This window comes from Gopherus evgoodei, unplaced genomic scaffold (genome assembly GCF_007399415.2).
Source record: "Gopherus evgoodei ecotype Sinaloan lineage unplaced genomic scaffold, rGopEvg1_v1.p scaffold_46_arrow_ctg1, whole genome shotgun sequence".
NCBI lineage: Eukaryota > Metazoa > Chordata > Testudines > Testudinidae > Gopherus > Gopherus evgoodei.
The window spans coordinates 482,713-502,294 of NW_022060067.1; the positions used below are offsets into that span (position 1 = coordinate 482,713).

The 19,582-nt window shown below is 47.9% G+C and overlaps 1 long non-coding RNA gene and 1 other non-coding gene across 5 annotated transcripts in view; one reads left to right on the forward strand and one right to left on the reverse strand.

The window, feature by feature from the left end:
- LOC115642840 overlaps positions 1-16,450 on the forward strand; it is a 50,848-nt gene extending 34,398 nt beyond the window's left edge. For 2 of the 4 annotated variants that reach the window (XR_003998246.1, XR_003998249.1), the window contains exons 4-5: positions 5,800-5,916; positions 6,290-8,696. This is a non-coding gene — a long non-coding RNA (uncharacterized LOC115642840). Of the gene's footprint in view, positions 1-5,799; positions 5,917-6,289; positions 8,697-16,411 lie in introns of those variants that run through there. The other 2 variants (XR_003998247.1, XR_003998248.1) reach the window with 2 other exon arrangements.
- TRNAC-GCA lies at positions 9,525-9,596 on the reverse strand. Its single transcript has one exon. It is a non-coding gene; the product is annotated as a tRNA-Cys (tRNA).
- Positions 16,451-19,582: the final 3,132 nt, after the last annotated feature.

Here is a 19,582-nt window from a genome sequence, read left to right on the forward strand (position 1 = left end):
CTGGGCTAGATGGACCTTTGGTCTTACTCGGTACGGCCTGTCTTATGTTCTTATTGTCTTCCCCAGCGATAAGTGTTAGCAAACATATCAAAGCAGATTACTAAGCAAATAACGAAAAACTCAAACCAAGCCTAACATACTATCTGGATAGTATTTGAATTAGCAATTTCTCACCCTGACTGATGATACAAGCAGTCCACCAAGTTTCATACACAAGCTAGAAATCCCTTTACCCTGGGACCAGCACTTCCCCAGTTCAGTTTTTGTTCCTCAGCTGCTTCCAGGAGTTCTCTTGTGTGGGGAATGAGGCAAGAGATGATGTCACACCCCACCTTATGTAACTTTTCCATATGGCAGGAACCCTTTGTTCAAAACTCAATTCCCAGTCCAGTTTGTGGAAGAATGCAGGTACCAAAATGAAGTTCTTTGTCATGTGGTCTGGTCACATGTATTTGTTGATGAGCCATCAGCACTGTCTGGCTTCTTTGTTGTTGTACCTGAAAGGCTCGTTGTGGCTGTTACCCAGAGTAAGCACATTTGAAAGACAGATACAGAGTCAATATCCATAACTTCAGATACAAACATGATCCATCCACACAGGTAGGATAATCATATTCAGCAAATCATAACTTTTCCAGTGACATCGCACATGACTCATCTTGTACAAAATGCCTCATGTCCTAATCATATTATAATCCTGCCACTATGCTGAATATGGGCTATAGTGTCAAATAGGTCCTAATTTCAAGGCACAGGTGTTGGGAATGGAACTTCCGCTCTTTGTGGAACAGGAAATAACCCTCCAGCCAGGGCTGGGACAACTTCCCAGACTCCTAGTGCTGAAACCTGAACCTACTGACACTTCGTTAGTTACCCCTACCCCCAGTCTTGGTGGCAACTGCAAACGTTATCAGTGATGATTTTATATACTCTTCCAGATCATTGATATGAATGTTAAATAGCACAGGGCCAAGATCCAATCCTTGTGGGAACCCGCTAGAAAGAAATCCACTTGACCATGGTTCCCTATTTAAAATCCCAGTTTTTAATCTATTTAATGTATGCCATGTGTATTTTGTATATTTCTAGTCAAAATATTGTGCTGAACCAACTCTCATGCCTACGTATATTACACCAGTATTATTTGCTGCAACCAAACTTTTGATCTCATTCAATAAGCATATCCAGTTAGTTTGATAGGCTCTATTGTGTCTAAACCTTTTTAATGGGTACTAATTATATTACCCTCCTTTCTTTATTAATGAAATCCAGTATTGGCTGCTCCATTCTCTTGCCCAGTATCGATTTCAGACTGACATGCTTGTAATTAGCTGCATCATCTCTTTTATACTTTTTAAATATTGGCACAGCATTAGCTTTATTCCAGTCTTCTGGAATTTCCCAAGTGTTCCAAGTCCTAATTAAAATCAACATTAACAGTCCACCAGATAACTGCTGGAGGAGGTCTTTCAAAACTCTAATTATCTGGACCCACTGATTTAAACATATCTAACTTTAATAGCTGCTGTTTAACGTTCTCATGAGTTACTTTTGGAATGGAAAGACTGTCAGCGTCAACATCTTATGATATGCGTGACATCATCTGTTTGTCTCCAGATCCAGGAGAGAAATATTTATTGAACACTTTCACCTCTTCTGCATGATTGTTGATAATTCTGCCCTTTCCATCTAGTAATTTACCACTACCATTGTTAGGATTAATTTTGTCCTTTTAAAAACTTCCTTCTTATTTTCATTGGTTGATCATTGATTTCTGATGGCTTCCCTTGCCAACTTTCTACAATTATGACCTTCTAACTTAGATTCTTTACTATTGAGTTCCCCTTTCTTCCATATATTTTATTTGGAAAGTGTTGGAATTCCTACCAGGGAGCCACCAGCAGGGTCTAGAGACAGCCCCATCTCCTATATTAACCTCTGGCTAGTAGCTATGTGATAAATGTGATGACCCTGCTTCCGTCTGTCAGCTGGGAGACACAAAGGTTCTCTCTTCCTCCTGGCTGCTCTAGGCAAGGTGGGGTGGGACTCTGTTAACATGTGCCTCCCGGAGCTTCCATTTACCTGGTGCTGCTGTTCTGTGATTCGTGGGGTTGTGAGTGGGGAGCAGGTACTGAGTGTTGGACTCTTGCTCCTTCAGGGGCCGGTGACTTTCGAGGAGGTGGCTGTGTATTTCACTAGGGAGGAATGGGCTCTGCTGGACCCTGTTCAGAGAGCTCTGTACAGGGATATGATGCAGGAGAACTATGAGACGGTGACCTTGCTGGGTAAGGAGTCCTGTCCCCTGGGTTATTAGAAGCTGTGGAGTCTCTAAACAACCTGAGCAGTAATAACTTTATACCTTTATTCATCACCCAAGTTTTGACAAGTTTCTTTGTCCCCCTTCTTTTCCTTATCTCCCATACACTAGCAGGCAGCAGGGAGGGAGGAGGTAATGAGAGACGAGGAGGGAACACAAGAAGCTCCCAAGGCGCCGGGAGGTGGTGCCGGCTGCGAGTAATGGGAAGAAGCAGAGGGGAGTGTGGAGGAAGGGCACCCAGGAAGTGGGCTGGGTGGTCAGTGGGAGGGAGGAGCGGTTTGGGGATCTTGAGCAGTGGGGGATCCCAGACCTTTAACCCTGGATCCCTACCCAAACCTCAGGTAAATCCCTGACTTCAGCATAACCACTCTCACAAAGCCTCAACTTAATATAAGGCCCTGAACTGTAGCAAGCTTAGGCTACGTTTACTAAATCGTATCACTAAATCGACCACGGCTAGATCGATCTCAGAGCGTCAATCCCGGCTGTTGTGTCGACCTGCCCTTAAGAACCCATTTCTTTATGTTCACCTTGCCCCTCCATGCATGTTTCAAGCTAATAAGCAATACTCTGATCATGACATCTTACCTCTAGCAAGTATAAAATTGCCCACAAGACGTGAGACTAGGTCATAGATCATAAAATCAGGGTGGAGTCAAGAAGAGTGAGAGTTTGGAGAGAGTCTTGTCCCCTCTCTCCCCATCTGAAGCAGCCACAAGCTGTCTTCCCTCCAGGCTCCTTGGATCTTTGAGCCTGTCCCTCCTGAGGTTGCATAGCCCAGTTCTTGTGTCTTACATTCTCCTTTTCCGGAAGAACTAGAGGCTGTTGCTCCTGAATTTTAGCGTTTAATTCCCCAGCCTTCTCCTCACACTGGGAGAGTTTAATTCTCCCTCCCATTACACCTGAGTCACTAGATTTCCTCATGCCCCAAAATGTGCTTTTGCGATGTCACAGTTCAGGGGTAGCTAAGTCTTTGACCTGCCTCCATGGTCTGCTCAAGGAGTGGCCTCTCAGGTATCAGGCCTCTAGCCAGCCCCTCTCTATGGATAGGGACCCACATGTCTCTTTTTTGACCAGTGTGTGAGGATTGCAGCTTGTCCTCCACTGTGTTTGCTGGACTAACGTCCAGTTCCTGTGCTTTGCTTTCTCTCCAGGGGCTGTGAGCAGTGTGTATGTGACAGAGGTGGGACTTTGGGTGATACTTGTATGATGCCAATACACACCTCAGCTTCCTGCTGTGATTGGTATTGCTATGATTGTAAAGAGCAGGAGACGTGAGGTGTTTTGTCACGTAGCTGTCATGGGGTGATATGAATGGGTCATTAAGGACTGGCTGGGAGTAACCTACATCAATGGAATACCCGACAGAGACAGGAGAATGACTGTCACCCAGGGCTGCCCAGAGGATTCAGGGGGCCTGGGGTCTTCGGCAGCGTGTCCCCCTTACCCGCTCTGACACCGCAGAGCATTTACCCTGTGTCCTCGTTCCCTGTTCCTGTTCCCCCTCCTGTTTGACTCAGTTTATATAGTGATATTCTCAGCTGTACCTTTGCTTAACCAATCATTGTACTGAAATTTAATTAACCAATCCTAACACATTGAAACATAATTCTCTAACCAATTGTATCCCACTACCCTAATTAACTTAAACCTAGCAAAATTAATTATACAGCAGACAAAAACAATTAGAGAACCAGACTGATTAACGTAGAAGTGGTGGCCATAAAGATAAAAAAATACAAAAATGAGAGTTTCACAACCACAAGCATTGAGAAGTGATTTCTTGCCAAACAGACTGCTTTCAAACTACGTTTTCTTTAACCATCTTAAGATTTGTTTCTTTATCTGGTGGTGATGAGCACTATCAGGACAGGATCATCTTCCTGACAGCCCAATAGCACCTTATTTCAGTGTGACTTGTTTGGGATGTGAGGATGTGATCCTTCGCTTCTCAGCTTATGGCTGCCCCTGCTGCTTAACCAAAGACCTTAGCGTAAGAACAAGGGCTCAGACTGTCACAGTAAGAGAAGGCCATTACAAATACAAACAGTGATTTTGATTCTTTGTTTTCATACTCCTGTTAGTAGCTAAGTGATAAAAATACACGTAAGTTCTTAAACTGTAGGCTGTCATGGTATAAATCCCCACTCTGAACCTTAGCGTCCAAAAGATGGGGTACCAGCATGAATTCCTCTAAGCTCAATTACCAGCTTAGAACCTGTAGTGCTGCCACCAATCAGGAATTCCAGTGCCTGGTACACTCTGGTCCCCCCAAAACCTTGCCCAGGGGACCCCCAAAACCCAGACCCTCTGGATCTTAACACAAGGATAGTAAACCCTTTCCCTCACCGTTGCCTCTCCCAGGCTTCCCCTCCCTGGGTTACCCTGGAAGATCACTGTGATTCTAACTCCTTGAATCTTTAAACAGAGAGGAAAATTCACCTTCCCCCCTCCTTCTCTCTCCCCCTCCCAGACTCTCCCTGAGAGAGAGAGTAATCCTAACACAGAGAGAAATTATTCTCTCTCTCCCCCTCCCTTCCTTTCTCCCCACCAATTCCCTGGTGAATCCAGACCCCATCCCCTGGGGTCTCACCAGAATAAAAAACAATCAGGTTCTTAAACAAGAAAAGCTTTTAATTAAAGAAAGAAAAAAAGTAAATATTATCTTTGTAAATTGAAGATGAAATGTGTTACAGGGTCTTTCAGCTATAGACACTGGGAATACCCTCCCAGCCTAAGTATACAAGTACAAATTAAAATCCTTTCAGGAAAATACAAATTTGAACTCCTTCCAGCCAAATACACATTTGCAAATAAGGAAAACAAACATAAGCCTAACTCGCCTTATCTACCTAGTACTTACTATTCTGAGCACATAAGAGCCTATATCAGAGAGATTGGAGAGAAACCTGGTTGCACGTCTGGTCACTCTGAGCCCCAGAGAGAACAACAACCAAACACTAACAGCACACACAAAAACTTCCCTCCCTCAAGATTTGAAAGTATCCTGTCCCCTGATTGGTCCTCTGGTCAGGTGACAGCCAGGCTCACTGATCTTATTAACCTTTTACAGGCAAAAGAGACATGAAGCACTTCTGTTCCATTAACTCTTAACTATCTGTTTGACATAGGCTTTACAGGCAGGCCTGAATATCTCTGTTCTAACAGTGGGTGCTAACCCTTCCCCCATTCTGTGTCTGTCTTGTGTATTTAGATTGTAAATTCTTCAGGGAATGGACCATCTACTATTCTGTGTTTGTACTTGTCCTAGCACAATGGGGACCCACTGTTAGTTGGTCCTTAGGCACTAAGGTAATGAATATGATTTATAATCATAATAACTCTCCTGCCACTTTAAGCCAAGGAAGCTGGCCTTGGAATGTTACTGCTTAACAATGAGCTGGGGGTTAAAACCATGGACTGTTCTTTGTGACAAGTATCCCACAAATTCCACTGACCTCCCTCGTTTTCTTTGCCTGCAGTAGGGTTTCCAGTTTCCAAACCTGATGTGATCTCCCAGGTGGAAAGAGGGGAAGAGCTGTGGGTCCCAGACCTCCAGGGCTCTTAGAAAGAAGTGCTTCCAAGAGCTGCCTGCACAGGTGAGGACTTGCTTAAACCAACTCAACAACTGTGTGGGAATGCAGGAAACATTTGGGATGCCCTGCAAAGACCCTGTGAGCTGTGCAAGTTCGGGATTGTTCCCTGAAGATGTGGAATGATTATGGCAGATGTGACTCATGGCTTCCCTCCTATTCTGACTGACAAGTGGCAGCAAGTCGCTCCCCGATCTCACTTTCTCCTGAGTGTTCTGCTGAGATGTAGACCAAAACTGATCCCTTCCTCTCTCCTCTGGGGAATGGTATGGGGAAAATCAGCTCCTGATATGTGTGGGAGAGATCAGACCTATTTTGGATTGTTCATCCCTTTTTCCATTCCTCTCTCTGAGATTTTCTTTCTTTCTTTCTGGTGCAGGGAGTGATCTATGTCTGGATTCTCTCTGTCTCCCATCAGGAGATGAGATGGTGAGTCAGAATGAGGAGGAGAAACCCCATCAGGAAGATGCTGAGCAAGGAGAACCACATGGAACTTTATCAGGAAGATCCAAAGGGAATGTTTCCGGGAGTTGTGCACTCTCAGAAAAAACAAAAGCCTGTTTGACTCTGCACAGGCCAGAGGGAAACTTTAGTAGCCTCTCCGACCTTGTAACAAGCAACAGAATCAACTTGGAAGAGAGACGCTACACGTGCCCTGAGTGCGGGAAAAGCTTTAGTTGGCACTCACACCTTATCAGACATCGGAGAAGCCACACAGGGGAGAAGCCCTACACATGCTCTGAGTGCGGGAAAAGGTTCAGTCATTGCTCAAGCCTCATTAGACATCAGGAAATCCACATGAGAGAGAATTGTAATAAATCCCTTGACTAGGGTTGGCCAAAAAAGTAAAAAAAAAAAATCACATTTACTAATTCCCACAAAGTGATTTTTGCATCATCTTCACCGTGGTCTCTCAGCTCCACCAGATAAGTTGCCGCCTTCTGCCTTTTGCAGCTCATCCTTCTTTGGGGTCAGTCCTGTGATCTTTTCTATCATCTCCTTTCCTTTTGAGTCATAGGAGTGTGTGTCCCTCCTGCCAGGAATGTTCATCAGCTCCGGGTGCGGGGGAGAGAGGTTTGATCCCAACAAGCTACACTGAGGCAAAAACTACCTGTGCCTTCCATCCACTAGGACTGTACATGGCGTTAACTGCTCAGGTTAGTGATCTTAATGTAAAAAGTTGTAGTGCAGATGCAGCCCAGGTGCAGTGGTTGGCATTAGCTTCCCCCTTGGCCTGACCTAAACTCCATCACTTTTCCTAGTCTAAACTAACCCTGAGCATCACGGTTATCCTGTTCCCCCATTTCAAAGCAATTGTTAGTCATCGAGTTCTCCCTTGGGGAACAAATTGTTTCATTCCCAGTTGCTCTGACGTTGCTTCAGGTTGGGCTGGATAGCAGATATTTTTATTATTTTCTGCACTTAAAATATATTGAACTATAACAAAGAGCTGGAACAGGGCAGGGATAGGGAAAAATGTCATTTCACCCATTGTAACAACAGACGTAGTAAGGGTAAGTCAGAGGGATTCCCTTATTCCCCATCACTCTCCTCCTTCAATCCATGCTAGAACCTAAGAATCCTTTTCCTTTCCCCAGTTGTGGGATGGGAGACTTCCAAAAGTGCTCCCTGTGCTATAGCACATGGCTAAGCTCAGAGAATAAACCCCAAATCTCCCCTGAGCTTTGCTTTTTGAATTCTGTATTTCCGATTACTTCAAGCCTGGGCATTGTGATTATTTACCAGTTTCTCTAGCACTGTTCCTACCACTGTTTCTGTAACATTTTTTGTTTTTTATGGGACAGGGTTGTTATTTCTTTGCCTAACCCCAACCTGGAAGGCCAGGGTGTCTGTTTTCTCTGGCCCCTCCCCATAGACAATTCTGACATGGTTGAACCTGCCAGGAGCAAACAAAAAGCCCCACCGGTCACACACACAAAGCAGACAGACACACACAAGACACAGAAGAAACTGAATTATTTGAGCTATCAGCATTTCCACTTTCCCACAGCGTGTTAGTTCTGAAGGTTGTTTTAATTTGTTTCTTTTCTTGGAACCAGAACTGGGGAAAGAGAACACTGGAGTCAGTGGAATTACAGCAGGAAGGGATAAGTCTCATGATTCATCACTAACCAAAGGCTTTGTAAACAGAGCGATAATGTTACTGAGTGGTCTGGCTAACCCTGCAGTTAGAAACAATCAGCTCTATGGATGGTAAATTTACAGAGGCTCTGCTTCTGATCATGAAATAGCAGCTGTTGAAAGGTAATGTGCTTCTATTTCAATGCCTCTGGAAGTACAGAAAACAATGATCTGTGTTAATGGAAAGTTGCCATTTCTCAGAGCCCCAATTTCTATTGTGTGTGTACAGGAAGATTTGAAAGTATAGCAGGTAGTTTAGTAAAACTTAGCTATTTTATGTGTGTAACAGGCTCCTGCCCACCTCCAGCAGAGGTTTCAGTCACATACTATGGCAACTTACCGAATGTCACGCAAATTAGTCTGTTCCTCCCCATAGTCAGTCTCTGACGGGAATGTTAGAATGAGGCAGAGAACTGGGAAAGTATCACACAGTAGGAATACATTAAAAAGTGGGATTAATCAGAGCTGGGGTGCAGACAGAGCCTGTTCTACAGCTGGTGAAGTGACAGGGACACACTCCCCCTAGTGCTGGCTCTGAAATAACAGCAGAAGCAGATCGAAGAGAATGAGCTCATATGGGAGCTATGGGCAGCTGCCCTGTCAGTGCATCACTCACCTGGCAGGTGTTACACAAAACACAGCACTTCCTCTCTGGAAGAGAAACACTTCTCCCCGCTGCCACCACTTCATTATACCGTCCATGGGGCTGTTTGTCCTGCAGGACTTTGATCTCTTTGGGTGGTCCATGGTGATGCATAAAAGAGCCATTAGGGGAGCAGGAGTCATCCCAATGGAAATCTCTTCACTTCTTTCTCAGTGTTACCTTCTTAGCCCTGCCTTTGGAGATGACCTTAGCCTTATCCTGTCTTGATTGTAGGTAGGATTTTGATCACCTTCTGCGGCTTGGCAGCTTAGAACTTTTGAGGGCTTTTCTCTGCCTTTGGTCCCCGCTGCAGTCAGCACATTCTAGACATGAGCATGGTGACCTTCCTGAGGATCTTGACAGCTTTAGCCAGCTTTTGGGGGGCTATTTTCCTGCTCACAGCCACTGTCTTCTTCTCATGCCTTGTCCTGGGGGCCCAGCTGCTGGTTGAATGTGAAGGAGCCAAAGTGCTGGGGACTTAAGCCCGCACCAAGTTGCCTTTGCTCGTCAGACTCCTGAACCCCAACTGGATGTGATTCTTGTTCTTCTGCACAGCACAGCCCTGGAGAAGAGGGATCTTCAAATGTACATTCATATGACCCCTTTGTTTAGTGGATGAAAACATAAACTCTTCACTTAGAGGACTGGAACTGATTTCAGCTGATGGACAGGTTTGCTTGGTTTTTATGCATTTAGACAGTGAAATGTTAAGTGTTTACATTCATTTCAAGCATCCCCATATAGTGGAGCTCCTGAACATAATGGAGAATGGAAATGAAAATGTTTTCCCTTTTTTCAAAAATAAAAATAAAAAAATAAGAGGCATATTAGAGGGCACTTGGATTTGAAGCAAGGACCCCTTGATCTGCAGTCAAACACTCTACCACTGAGCTATACCCCCATGAGAGCAGATACTTTCCCCATTGTAGCTGAAGCACATCAGTGATTCCAATAGCAGGGGCAGGTTCTCTCTGGGGCACAGAGATTTTTCGGGGAGTTGGTGGCTCCTTTCTTTCCTCACCCTGGAGTAAACTCAGCTTTTTATTCCATGGTACATGTTTTATGGACTAACAACAGCAGCTTGAAGAAAGAGGAGAGTGAATATCTCACTCTCAGGGCTGAAGATGGCCATGTCTCCTCTGTCTGACCGTTGCCATTGCAGGAGAGAAGATTTCAATGGAATTGAATGCCCTGGCTCAGACTAGAGACACAGAAAGATTTTGCTGTTCATTGAACGGCAAAGGAAATTGTTTCTCTATGTGAAACTGAGGAGGAACAGGAAATGCCCACATGATGGTGCAATGCCCTAAGCTAAGGCAGGAGGGTGAAGGAATGGGGCTGAGGAATGACTGAAGTGGACTTACCTGGGATTGAAATGACATTTGTTTGTGTCGGGTAGTGGGATATGTGACATTAATTTAGATGCAGAGCTGAGGCTTCTTTCGCTCCTTGTAGAACTTGAACTTGATTTCCCAGAAGGGAGAAAGGGAAAGTCTGGCGCTGCCTTTAGTCTCTGGCTGGAGCAGTGTATAAAAAGCTCCAGCGACGCAGCTGGCAATTACAAGCCACTAAGGCTAACTTCAGTATCAGGCAAATTGGGTGAAATTGTAAAGCCCAATTATTAGACACATAGGTAAACAGACTTTGTTGGGTGTATCTATTGAGTTTCTGGGAACTGGGCAGGCTGCTAAAGGATCCCCCCCCCAGCCTAAGAGGAGTGTCATGGTATAAATCCCCACTCTGAACCTTAGCGTCCAAAAGATGGGGTACCAGCATGAATTCCTCTAAGCTCAATTACCAGCTTAGTACTTGTAGCGCTGCCACCAACCAGGAATTCCAGTGCCTGCTACACTCTAGTCCCCCCATAACCTTGCCTGGGGACCCCCAAGACCCAGACCCTCTAGATCTTAACACAAGGAATCCTGGATCTTAACACAAGGATCCCTCACCGTTGCTTCTCCCAGGCTTCCCCTCGCTGGGTTACCCTGGAAGATCACTGATTCAAACTCCTTTGAATCTTAAAACAAAGAGGAGAGTCCACCTCCCCCCCCTTCTCTTTTCCCCTCCCAGACTCTTCCTGAGAGAGAAAGCAATCCTAACACAGAGAGAAAATTAACCTTTCTCTCCCCCTTCCCGCCTTTCTCCCCACCAATTCCCTGATGGATCCAAACCCAGTCCCCTGGGGTCTCACCAGAATAAAAAAACAATCAGGTTCTTAAACAAGAAAAGCTTTTAATTAAAGAAAGAAAAAACAGTAAAAATTATCTTTGTAAATTTAAAAAAATGGAATAGGTGCAGGGTCTTTCAGCTATAGACACTCGGAATACCCTCCCAGCCTAAGTATACAAGTACAAATTCACATCTTTTCTGCAAAATACCAATTTGAACTCGTTTCAGCCAAATACACATTTGAACTCCTTCCAACCAAATACACATTTGCAAATAAAGAAAACAACCATAAGTCTAACTTGCTTTATCTACTTAGTACTCAGTATTCTGAACTTATAAGAGCCTGTATCGGAGAGATTGGAGAGAAACCTGGTTGCATGTCTGATCTCTCTGAGCCCCCAGAGTGAACAACAACCAAACACTAACAGCACACGCACAAACTTCCCTCCCTCAAGATTTGAAAGTATCCTGTCCCCTGATTGGTCCTCTGGTCAGGTGGCAGCCAGGCTCACTGATCTTGTTAACCCTTTACAGGCAAGAGAGATGAAGTACTTCTGTTCTATTAACTCTTACTTATCTGTTTATGACACACACCCCAAATCGCTGACAGTGTGGAACCACACTGGAAGTGATTTCTCCCTAGAACTCTAGAATAAACAGATCAATAAACACATGCACCCTTACATATGCTACTAATTGTGTACAACTACAAGATTCTTCACATTGTAAGGACAATTTTTAACCAGTTGATTTTGGGAAACTTTCACAGGAGACTGCATCAACTTCTTGATTTGTTGCCACTGCAGACGTTCCCGGGTTGTGGAGAGGTTCATCTCTTTCACACCACGGTTACTTTTCCCTTTGCAGTAGACACTGTCAGACCATCAGTGTCATCTCCTCCCTGGGCTGTAAACTGACAAACCTGTAAGTCTCTGGAAGAAAAGGGCTTGAGAGAATTAACGTGGTACACTCTGGGCTTTAGGGGGGTATTGGGAAATGCTATGAGGTAGTTAACAGCTCCCAGGTGCTCTTTGACCGTGAATGGCCCTTCCCATGATGCTTCCATTTTATGGGCCTATTGCGCCTTCAAGACCATAACCTGGTCTCCTACCTTGAAGGAACGCTCCCTGGTATGTCTGTCATACCAGGCCTTTTGCTCTTTTTGAGCATCCTTTAGGTTTTCTTTAGCAAGGGCTAAAGAGTGTTGGAGGGTGCTTTGTAGGTTCTTTAGAAAGTCCAGAATGTTAGTTCCTGGAGAGGGTGTAAACTCCTCCCATTGCTGCTTCACCAACTGTAATGGCCCTTTAACCTCGTGGCCATACACAAGCTCAAACGGTGAAAACCCTAAACTGGGATGCGGTACAGCCCTGTAGGCAAAGAGCAACTGCTGCAACACTAGGTCCCAGTCATTGGAGTGTTCATTTACGAATTTACATATCATGGCCCCCAAAGTTTCATTAAGCCTCTCCACCAGGCCATTGGTTTGATGGTGGTAAGGGGTGGCAACCAAGTGATTCACCCCATGGGTCTCCCACAGTTCTTTCATGGTCCCGGCCAGGAAATTTGTCCCTGAATCTGTAAGAATATCGGAGGGCCAACCTACTCTGGCAAAAATGTCTGTTAGGGCCTGGCACACAGTTTTAGCCCTAGTGTTGCCTAGAGCTACTGCTTCTTGCCATCGGGTACCAAAGTCCACGAAAGTCAGTATTTACTGCTTGACTCTGGGGGTCTTTTTTTGGGAAATGACCCAGAATATCCACAGCTACTCGCTGAAATGGGACCTCAATTATGGGGAGTGGCTGGAGAGGGGCCTTGACCTGGTCTTGGGGCTTTCCCACTCTTTGGCATGCTTCACAAGACCGGACATACTTGGCAACACCCTTGCCCATCCCCTCTCAGTGGAAGGACTTCCCCAACCGGTCCTTGGTTCTGTTCACCTCAGCATGGCCACTGGGATGATCATGGGCTAAGCTTAAGAGCTTCCCCCAGTATTTAGTTGTACCCACCAACTGTTTTTGTGGATGCCAGTCTTCCTGGTGTCCACCAGAAAGAGTCTCCTTATATAAAAGCCCTTGTTCTATAACAAACCAGGATTGATTAGAAGAGCTGAGAGGCAGTGGGGTGCTTCATGCCACTGCCCAAGCTTTCTGAAGGCTGTCATCTGCTTCCTGCTCAGTCTGGAACTGTTTCCTTTAGGCTGGAGACACCAGTTCTCCCTTAGACTGTGGACTTGGGCTTGATCCCTCGGGAAGCGATGTAGGTGATGGGGTTGTTTTCGTGGCTGGTGAACCGCTCTCCGCTGGTGCATCAGGTGGTTTTTCAGGCTCTGGCTGAGCCTCTTGGGTATGGTTGTCTGCTGCTTCTGCCAGTTCAGGCTCGCTGGTGCTCTCTGGCGTTGGGGTTGAAGATGCATTTGCAAGCGCTGGCATCAGTGCTGGCAATGGTTTTGGTGCTGGTTGCGTTTCCAGGTCCGGGTCTGGGACTGGAAGTACTGTGGCTGTTGCAGTCGTTGGCAGGGGATCCGGGTCCACTACCTCTGTCTGGGTCTCTGGTAACATAGACGGGGCCCCTGTGGACGGCTCCGGAACAGGGATGGGTCTGGAAGATTGCCTGGCTTGGCTGCATGTAACCATTCCCATCCTCTTGGCCCACTTTACCTGGTTGGCCAAGTCTTACCCCATTAGCTTAGGGATTTGATAATTGTCATAAACTGCAAATGTCCACATTCCTGACCAGCCTTTGTACAGAACAGGCAGTTTAGCTGTAGGCAAGTTTACCGCTTGTGACATGAAGGGGTAAATTGTCACTTGAGCCTTTGGGTTGATGAATTTGGGGTCCACCAAGGATTGGTGGACAGCTGACACTTGTGCCCCCGTGTCTCTCCACGCAATAACCTTCTTTCCACCCACTCTCAAAATTTCCCTTCACTCTGAGGGTATTTGAGAGGCATCTGGGCCTGGGGATCTTTGGAGTGATGGAGATATAATGAACTGCACTCGGTTGGGGTTCTTGGGGCAGTTGGCCTTTATATGTCCCAGTTCATTACACTTAAAGCATCGCCCAGCTGACTGGTCACTGGGCCGAGGTGGGTTACTGGAGATTGGTGAGGTGAGAGAATAGGGAGTCAGCGGCTTTCCTGGGGTTGCAGGTGGGGTCTTGGGTTGCCTTCGGGTATAGGGTTTATTGTTGGTGTGACCCCGGTGATATTCACTCCCCTTGATAGTAGCTTTTTTCTTTTCTGCCACTTCCACCCATCTGGCTCCAATCTCTCCCGCCTCAGTTACCATTTTGGGCTTCCCATCTAGGATGTACCTTTCTGTTTCCTCCAGAACACCCGCTAAGAACTGCTCCAATTGTATTAGGAGGTGCATGTCATCCAGAGATTTAACATTGGCTCCTGATATCCAGGCATTATAATTCTTTCCAATGTGGTAGGCGTGTCGGGTGAATGACATCTGGTTTCCACCTTAGGGCTCTGAACCGCTGGCAGGCATGCTCAGGTGTTAGCCCTATTCTGATTCTGGCCTTGGTTTGAAAACGTTTATAATCGTTCATGTGTTCCTTAGGCATTTCAGCCGCCACCTCTGCTAGGGGTCCACTGAGCAGTGGTCTCAGCTCTATCATGTACTGGTCTTCAGTGATGCTGTACCCATGGCAGGTCCTTTCAAAATTTTCTAGGAAGGCCTCTCTATCATCACCTGCCTTGTAGGTGGGAAATTTCTTGGGATGTGGAACAATAACTGGCGAAGGGTTGTTAGGGTTGGCTGAAGAATGCTGCCTAGCCTGTGCTAATTCCAGTTCATGCTTTCTTTCTTTTTCCCTTTCTTCCCTCTCTCTTTCCCTCTCTTTTTCTTTTATCTCCAGCTGTCTCCTGTGGCAGCCTCTCTTTCTCTTAGCTCCATCTCTTTTTGTTTTATTTCTAGTTCTTGTAGTTTCTTTTCCATGTCTCGCTTGTGGTCTGCGTCTTTGATTTGTTCCTCTGCCGCCAGTTTTGCCCGTTCCTGTTTCAGGGTGTCCTTGGTAGTCATGGTTTCTGCTTTCTTGTGTTGGGGCGCCCTCTGCTGTTTACTGCCTGAAATGCTGCTTTACTTTTGCCTCCTTAGGGTTGCTTAGCAACACAGTCTTTTTTAACTCCTTCTACCTAGTTATTCCTGACAAAGTTATAAAGAAAAAAAACATTCATTTGCAAATGTGTTTTGCTGGTGTATGGTAACTCACAACTGGAGTCCCTTAGTTTAACAAAGATCCTTGTTAAACCCTAAGGCCTTTGCCTTCAGAGTACTCAGAAGGGAGAGACCAAAAAAAACTTGCAGATCTTTGCTTTTAAAATAATCTCCTCTAGCCTGCTTTACACACAGCTAGCAGCGAAAGAGAAAGAAAAAATCCTACTGACTTTTGCTTCTAAACCCAAACCTCAGTCTGCCTGCAGATAGCTAGCAGGGAGAGAAATAAAAACCTCACTGGCTTTTGGATTCTATCTTTTCTATCTATCCCACATGCCGCACACCATATCATGGTATAATTCCCCACTCTGAACCTTAGCGTCCAAAAGATGGGGTACCAGCATGAATTCCTCTAAGCTCAATTACCATCTTAGTACTTGTAGCGCTGCCACCGACCAGGAATTCCAGTGCGTGGTACACTCTGGTCCCCCCAAAACCTTGCCCGGGAACCCCCAAGACCCAGTCCCTCTGGATCTTAACACAAGGAAAGTAAACCCTTTCCCTCACCGTTGCCTCTCCCAGGCTTCCCCTCCCTGGGTTACCCTGGAAGATCACTGTGATTCAAACTCCTTTGAATCTTAAAGCAGAGAGGAAAATCCACCTTCCCCCCCTCCTTCTCTTTTCCCCTCCCAGACTCTCCCTGAGAGAGAAAAATTATCCTAACACAGAGAGAAATTAACCTTTCTCTCCCCCTTCCCTCCTTTCTCCCCACCAATTCCCTGGTGGATCCAGACCCAGTCCCCTGGGGTCTCACCAGAATAAAAAAACAATCAGGTTCTTAAACAAGAAAAGCTTTTAATTAAAGAAAGAAAGAACAGTAAAAATCATCTTTGTAAATTTAAAAAATGGAATAGGTACAGGGTCTTTCAGCTATAGACACTCGGAATACCCTCCCAGCCTAAGTATACAAGTACAAATTAAAATCCTTTCAGCAAAATACCAATTTGAACTCCTTCCAGCCAAATACACATTTGAACTCCTTCCAACCAAATACACATTTGCAAATAAAGAAAACAACCATAAGCCTAACTCGCCTTATCACCTAGTACTCACTATTCTGAACTTATAAGAGCCTGTATCGGAGAGATTGGAGAGAAACCTGGTTTCACTTCTGGTCCCTCTGAGCCCCCAGAGTGAACAACAACCAAACACTAACAGCTCACACACACAAACTTCCCTCCCTCAAGATTTGAAAGTATCCTGTCCCCTGATTGGTCCCCTGGTCAGGTGACAGCCAGGCTCACTGATCTTGTTAACCCTTTACAGGCAAAAGAGAGATGAAGTGCTTCTGTTCTATTAACTCTTACTTATCTGTTTATGATAGGGAGGATCTACAGGACCTCAGAACCCCACTGTTTTGGAGGACAACTAATAAAAGAACAGGGACAGGAGTGCAGTGTCAAAGGGTCGTAAGAAGGGAGCCTGACAGGGACACCGAGCAGAGAACCCCGGACAGCACCCACTGCTCCTCAACGGCGTCAAGGGAGCCAGTGGACGCCGCCCAGAGGAACTCAGCCCAGATACGTGAATAGACCAAGGATCAGAAACAAGCCCCACAGTCACCGGAGTCCCCATCGGCCAACCCCCTCTCCCTGGTTGCGTAGATGGCCATTTTAGCCAGGGCGAGGAGGAGGTTGACCAGGAGGTCCCGCGACTTTGTGGGGTCATGGATAGGGAGTGCGTAGAGAAGGTGGTGAGGGGAAAAGTGCAGCCAGAAACGCAACAGGATATTGGTGAGGAGCCGGTATAGGGGCTGCAACCTGGCGCACTCTAAGTAAACGTGCGCCAGGGTCTCCCTCACACTGCAGAAGGGGCAGGTGTCTGGGACGGGTAAACCACGCCAAATACACGCCCGTGCTTACGGCGCCATGGAGGAGCCGCCAACTGATATCCCCAGCAGGCCTTGGGACCAGAGTAGAGTAGAGGCTGACCCATCGGGGTCCTCACCCTCCAGTGGTGGCAGGAGGTCCTGCCACTTTGTGTCGGGGCGGGACACGAGGGTGAGGAAGTAAAGGGTGTGGAGCACGAGCGTGTAGAGATGCTTCCTTGGCACGGTTTGGAAGTAGACCGGCTGCAGATAATGCAGCCGGCTTGTGGAGAACGAGTAGGGGGGGCCAGTCGGGTCCATGGGGCAAGGGCCGGGTGAAAAGGTCCGGAGGGCTCGGGGTGGGTGGGGCGTGCCCTCTCGCAGGACCCGGTCAAGGTAGGCCCGAGCAGTGGGCGGCAAAGCAGCCTCCACCTCCTGTAGTACGTACCGGGGAGTACAAGGTCTGGAGAGCCCCATACGCCGCGCAAGCGTCGGGGGATCCATCCAGTCTCCCCGGTCATAGTCCAGGAGGTCTCCGACCCAGGTACTTTGTTGGGTGTATCTATTGGGTTTCCGGGAAGTAGGCGGGCAAAGCCCGCCCACTGCTAAAGGATCCTCCCCCAGCCTAAGGGGAGGAACCACAGGGCCACAGAACCCACTGAGTTCGGGGGACAACTAATAAAAGAACAGGGACGGGAGTGAGATCAAAGGGTCAGAAGGAGGGAACCTGACGGGGACACCGAGCAGAGAACCCCGGAGAGCGCCCACTGCTCCTCGAAGGTGTCAAGGGAGCCAGTGGACTCCGCCCAGAGGAACTCCGCCCGGATGCGTGATCGGACCATGGAGCGGAAGCAAGCCCCACAGTCACCAGAGTCTACATCGGCCAACCTCCCCTCCCTGGTCGCGTGGATGGCCTTTTTTGCCAGGGCGAGGAGGAGGTTGACCAGGAGGTCCCGGGACTTCGTGGGGCCACGGATAGGGAGTGCATACAAAAGGAGGTGAGGGGAAAAGTGTAAGCAAAAACGTAAGAGGATGGCTGTGAGGAGCCGGTGTAGGGGCTGCAACCTGGCGCACTCTAAGTACACGTGCGCCAGGGTCTCCCTCACGCCGCAGAAGGGGCAGGTGTCCGGGACAGGGGTAAACCGCGCCAAGTACACACCCGTGCTCACGGCCCCATGGAGGAGCCGCCAACTGATATCCCCAGTGGGCCTTGGGACCAGGGTGGAGTAGAGGCTGGCCCACCGGGGCTCCTCACCCTCCAGAGGTGGCAGGAGGTCCCGCCACTTCGTATCAGGGCGGGACACGAGGGTGAGGAAGTGAAGGGTGTGGAGCACGAGCGCGTAGAGCTGTTTCCTCGGCGCGGTTTGGAAACAGAGCGGCTGCAGGTCGTGCAGCCGGCTTGCGGAGAAGGGACGGGGGGGTCGGTCGGGTCCATGGGGCAAGGGCCAGATGAAAAGGTCCGGAGGGCTCGGGGTGGGGGGTGGGCGGGGCATGCCCTCCCGCAGGACCCGGTCGAGGTAGGCCCGAGCAGCGGGCGGCAAAGCGGCCTCCACCTCTTGGAGTACGCGCCGGGGAGTGCAAGGTCTGGAGAGCCCCATACGCCGCGCAAGCGTCGGGGGATCCATCCAGTCTCCCCGGTCGTAGTCCAGGAGGTCTCCGACCCTGGTACTTTGTTGGGTGTAGTGGGATGGTTACCTCCTCCTGGCCTGCGGGGCTTGAAACAGCCCAGGAGAGGGCTGTGGCTGGGGCAAGAAGCCTGGGCTGATTGGGGAAAGTAGGCTCAGCTGTGGCCATGCCCCAATCAGCCTAGCCGGCCCCTATAGGAGGCTGTGAGCCAAAAGCCCAGTCAGTCTCCCTCTGCTTGTAGCATGAGAAGGGCCTGGCTGCAGGGACCTAAGCAAGAAACCTAGATTGGGAGCAGGGCTGGGGAAGGACCAGAGGAGCTGGGAGCTCTAGCCTGGAAAGCCCCAGGCTGCAGGCCTGACTATAGGTTGAATAGGTGCATGGTTGCAATGGGGCAGCCCATGGGGAAGCAGAGGTGGCAGGTCCAAACCCCTTTGCCTGTGATGAGTGGCTCATACTGCAGTCTGCCCCAGGGAATGGGGGCTGGATGGAGACTTGGCAGTAGCCAAGACTGAGGTGAAGTGGGGAGAGTGGGTGGGCGTTCCCCCTGGAGGGGGAGACCCAGAACTGTGGAGGTACTGCCAGGGGGTACTGCCAGGGTAAAAGGGGCACTGGGGTCCTGTGAGGGACAGAGGGCCAGCTGCGGTAAGGCAGATCACCGGCCTGCAGAGGGTGCTCTGATGGCTGGAGAGATAATTCCCAAGATGACCAGCAGGAGGCGCCGCTAGGTGAGTCTGCCCCCGCTTACATTGGGGAAGAATGAACATGGTTTTTGTAAAGGAAAATTGTGCCTCACGAATCTACTCTAATTCTTTGAGGGAGTCAACAAGCATGTGGATAAAGGTGATCCCGTGGATATAGTATACTTAGATTTTCAGAAAACCTTTGACAAGGTCTCTCCCCAAAGGCTCTGAAGGAAAATGGGATAAGATGGAAGGTCCTCTCTGGGATAGGTATGGTTCAAAGGCAAGAAAGAAAGGGTCTGATTTCAGAATGGAAAGAGGTAAATAGTGGTGTCCCCCTGGGGTCTGTACAGGGTCCAGCACTGTTCAACATACTCCTAAG